The sequence below is a fragment of the Scyliorhinus torazame genome, chromosome 24, assembly GCF_047496885.1.
Source record: "Scyliorhinus torazame isolate Kashiwa2021f chromosome 24, sScyTor2.1, whole genome shotgun sequence".
NCBI classification, from domain to species: domain Eukaryota; kingdom Metazoa; phylum Chordata; class Chondrichthyes; order Carcharhiniformes; family Scyliorhinidae; genus Scyliorhinus; species Scyliorhinus torazame.
Genome location: NC_092730.1, coordinates 46668273 through 46673285, shown reverse-complemented (window position 1 = coordinate 46673285; position 5013 = coordinate 46668273). Strand labels below are relative to the sequence as shown.

Genomic DNA, 5013 nt, shown 5'->3' with positions numbered 1-5013 from the left:
GCGTTGGATGCAGGGAGAGTGAGTAATTGTAAGGAGGAGTTAGAGAGATTTTTATTGGTAAGGAGTTGAAGGTTTAGGAAGTGCGTGCAGGACGGTGGAGTTGAGGCCTCGATGGGATTTGCTAAGATCACATGGAAGGTGTTAGACTCAGGAGGCTAAATTGCCTACTCCCGCTCCTAGGTCATGTATTCTTGGGAGAAGGTGTTCTGGCTGATATCATAAACGATCTCTTGGTCTGTAACATTCTAAGTAGCAGCTGAGGAACCTTTCAGCCATGATGGAATGACGGGCAGATTCGATGGATCGACTGGCTTAATTTTGCTTCTATACCTGATGAACTTATCTTTTTGGCGCGACTTCATGCCTTTCAAACTGAGGGAAAGAAATCGTTTCCAACACAGAATTTATGCGCTATTAGGGCGGGGAGTGAATAAAGTCAATTCCTCGTCATTTTTTAATGTGGTTTGAATATGGAAAGTGTTCGAGTATTCACCACCTCCAAGCCCTTAAACAAAAGCTAAAAATCACAGCAATTTTACTTCACCCTCATGAAGTGGACCAGACAGAGACGCTACAGACACGTTACAGACGATGATGGGATACGGACCCACGAGCGCAGAGCACAAAGGGTTACGGTGCATCCCCTTAACCACGTGGTACAACTCCTTCACTTCATGGATCTTTAATATTTGATCTTCGCACAGACATGGATCCGAGGTACCCCTCCAATGTACAAATAGAAGGAATTTCATCTGTGAGAGGTGGCAGAACTTAATTATAGGAGAGGTCAACACGGAAACATCGACTTTCCTGTGTTCGGCCGAAGACGAACAGGTGTCAACGGGTGGTTAAGCACCAACACGTCTGTCTTCGTTCCTCCCTCCACTAACCCAACTCGATGCAAAAGGCCTGAAAAATTGGAATAGATTGACACATCAGTTATTGCAGATCCATCATGGAAAAATTAGCCCACTTCCGAGAAACACTAGATGAAAATTCGACGAGGATGGGATTCGGACCCATGTTTTCAGAGCACAATGGACCAGCAGTCCATCGCCTTCACCATTCGGCCACCACATTACAGGCACGCATCCGCTAATACGTTTAAATTCGGTTCGCATCCATGAACTGATGGAAATTATCTGCCTCTTTCTATTCAACCTGGTGTCCAAAATTTGAAATGGAGCGATGGTGGTACAGTGATGAGCACAGCTGCCTTTCAAACAGTTGATCTGGGTGCGATTCCCAGCTATGGCAGTAATAGTTGTATTGAATGTTTTTGCACGACATCGTGAGTTTCAAACTGAGGAGTACTGGCGGACAGTTTTTCATTCAGAATTTATGCGCCATTATCTAATTGAGATGTATAAGATGTCGGAAGGTATGGATAAAGTAGACGTGGAGTTGATGCTTCCTCTTGTGGGGCATTCTAAAGCCAGAGGTCATGATCTTAGAATAAGAGATCGCAAATTTAAAACCGATTTGAGGAAAAACTACGTGTCCCAAATGCTTGCGATTCTGTGGAATTCGCAACCCCACAGTGCGTTGGATGCAGGGAGAATGAGTAAATGTAAGGAGGAGTTAGAGAGATTTTTATTGGTAAGGAGTTGAAGGTTTATGGAGAGCGTGCAGGACGGTGGAGTTGAGGCCTCGATGGGATCAGCTAAGATCACATGGAAGGTGTTAGACTCAGGAGGCTAAATTGCCTACTCCCGCTCCGAGGTCATGGATCCTTGGGACAGGGTGTTCTGGCTGGTATCATAATCGATCTCTTGGTCTGTAATATTCTAAGTAGCAGCTGAGGAACCTTTCAGCCATGATGGAATGGCGGGCAGATTCGATGGGTCGACTGGCTTAATTTTGCTTCTATACCTGATGAACTTATCGTTTTGGCGCGACTTCATGCCTTTCAAACTGAGGGAAAGAAATCGTTTCCAACACAGAATTTATGCGCTATTAGGGCGGGGAGTGAATAAAGTCAATTCCTCGTCATTTTTTAATGTGGTTTGAATATGGCAAGTGTTCGAGTATTCACCACCTCCAGCCCTTAAAGAAAAGTTAAAAATCACAGCATTTTTACTTCACCCTCATGAAATAGACCAAACAGAGACGCAACAGACACGTTACAGAAGATGATGGGATGCGGACCCACGAGTGCAGAGCACCAAGGGTTATTGTGTATCCCTTAACCTCGTGGTACAACTCCTTCACTTCATGGAACTTCAATATTTGATCTTCTCACATACAAGGAACCGAGGCACCCCTCCAATGCACAAACAGAAGGAATTCCACCTGGGAGAGGTGGGAGAACTTAATTATAGGTGAGGTCAACACGGAAACATCGACTATACTGTGTTCGGCCGAAGAAGAACTGGTGTCAACCGGCGGTGAAGCCCCAACACGTCTGCCTCCGTTCCTTCCTCCACTAACCCAACTCGATGCAATCTGGCCTGAAAACCTGGAATAGATTGTCACATCAGTGATTGCAGATCCATCTTGGAAAAATGAGCGACACTTCAGAGAACCAGTGGATGAAAATTCCACGAGGATGAGATTCGAACCCACGCGCGCAAAGCACAATGGATCAGCAGTCCATCGCCGTAACCACTGGGTCACCACGTCCCACGCACTCAGCCGCAAATACGTCTAAATGCGGTTCGCATCCATGAACTGTTGGAAATTATCTGCCTCATTCTATTCAACCTGGTGTCCAAAACTTAAAATGGAGCGATGGCGGTACAGTGTTGAGCATAGCTGCTTACCAAACAGTTGACCGGGGATCTGTTCCCGGCCATCGCAGTAATAGTTGTATTGGATGTTTTTGCGCCACATAGAACATAGAAAAATACAGCACAGAACAGGCCCTTCGGACGACGATGTTGTGCCGAACCTTTGTCCTAGATTCATCATAGATTATCATAGCATTTACAGTGCAGAAGGAGGCCATTCGGCCCATTGAGTCTGCACCGGCTCTTGGAAAGAACACCTCCACCCAACACTAAGGGCAATTTTGGACACGAAGGGCAATTTATCGTGAGTTTCCAACTGAGGAACACTGGCCAACAGTTTTTCCCTCAGAATTTATGCGCCATTATCTAATTGAGAAGGAAAAGATGTCAGAAGGTATGGATAAAGTGCGGAGCACAATGGATTAGCAGTTCACCGCCTTAACCACTCGGCCACCCCGTCCCGCAAGCTCGCACGTCTATCCGTCTTCGTTCATTTTGCACCCATGAACTGATGGATTATATCTGCCTCGTTCTATTCATCCTGGTGTTCAATATTGAAAATGCAGCGATAGTGGCATAGTGGTGAGCATAGCTTCCTTCTCAGCAGTTGAACAGTGATCGATTTACCGCCATCGCAGTAATAGTTGTATCGGATGTTTTTGCGTGACACCGTGAGTTTCAAACCGAGGAAGACTGGCCAACAGTTTTTCACTCAGAATCTATGCGCAATTATCTAATTGAGGGGTATAAGATGCCAAAAGGTCAGGATAAGGTCGACGTGGAGTTGATGCTTCCTCTAGTGGGGCATTCTAAAACGCGAGGTCATAATCTTAGAATAAGAGATCGCAAATTTAACAAAGATTTGAGGAAAAACTACTTCTCCCAAAGGCTTGTGATACTTGTGGAATTCGCAACCCCACAGTGCGTTGGATGAAGTGAGAGTGAGTAAATTTAAGGAGAAGTTAGAGAGATTTTTATTGGTAAGGCGTTTCAACTCCTTACCAATAAGGAGAGCGGGCAGGACGGTGGAGTTGCGGCCACGATGGGATCAGCCAAGATCACATGGAAGGTGTTAGGCTCAGGAGGCTAAATTGCCTACTTCCGCTCCGAGGTCATGTGTTCTCGGGAGGAGGTGCTCTGGCTGATATCGCAATCGACCTCTTCACCTGTAACATTGTAGATAGCAGATGAGGAACATATCAGCGATGATAGAATGGCGGGGCAGACTCGAAAGGTCTAATGGCTTAATTCTGCTCCTATATTTTATGAACTTATCTTTTGCGCGAATTCGTGAGTTTCACACTGAGGGAAAGAAACGGTTTCCAACTCAGAATTTATGGGCAATTATGGTAGAGAGTGATTTAAGTAACTTCCTCATCGTTTTTGAATGTGGTTTCAATATGCAAGGTGTTCTACTATTCACCACCTGCCAAGCCCTTAAACAAAAGCTAAATATCACAGCATTTTTATTTTATCCTCATGAAGTTGACCACGTTACAGACGAGGATGGGATTGGAATCCACGTGCAATGGATTATTGTGCATCACCTTAACCACGTGGTCCAACTCCTTTACTTCATGGAAATTTAATATGCGATCTTTTCACAGACAAGTAGCCGAAGAACCCCTCCAGTGTACAAACAGGAGAAGGTTCATCCAGGAGAGGTGGCTGAAGAGAATTCTGGGAGAAGTGAACCCGGTAACCTCGACTGTACTGTGGGTAACCGAAGAAGAACTGGTGGCATTGAGCGGTTAAACCACAAACACGCTTGCCTCCATTCGTCCCTCCTCTCACCCAACTCGATGCAATTCGGGATGACAACTTTGAATAGACTGTCACATCAGTGATTGCAGATCCATCTTTGAAAAATGAGTCCCACTTTCGAGAAACGGTGGATGAAAAATCGACGAGGATGGGATTCGAACCCACGCGTGCAGAGCACAATGGATTAGCAGTCCATCGCCTTAACCACTCGGCCACCCCGTCCCGCAAGCTCGCTTGTCTCTACGTCTTAGTTCATTTTCCACCCATGAACTGATGGATTATATCTGCCTCGTTCTATTCATCCTGGTGTTCAATATTGAAAATGCAGCGATAGTGGTATAGTGGTGAGCATCGCTGCCTTCTCAGCAGTTGAACAGTGATCGATTTACCGCCATCGCAGTAATAGTTGTATCGGATGTTTTTGTGTGACACCGTGAGTTTCAAACCGAGGAAGACTGGCCAACAGTTTTTCACTCAGAATCTATGCGCAATTATCTAATTGAGGGGTATAAGCTGCCAA

General features: G+C 45.5%; 1 non-coding gene across 1 annotated transcript; it reads right to left on the bottom strand.

Moving 5' to 3' along the window:
• Positions 1-4633: 4633 nt before the first annotated feature.
• On the bottom strand, positions 4634-4715 carry trnas-gcu (transfer RNA serine (anticodon GCU)). Its single transcript has one exon. It is a non-coding gene; the product is annotated as a tRNA-Ser (tRNA).
• Between the last annotated feature and the right edge of the window lie 298 nt (positions 4716-5013).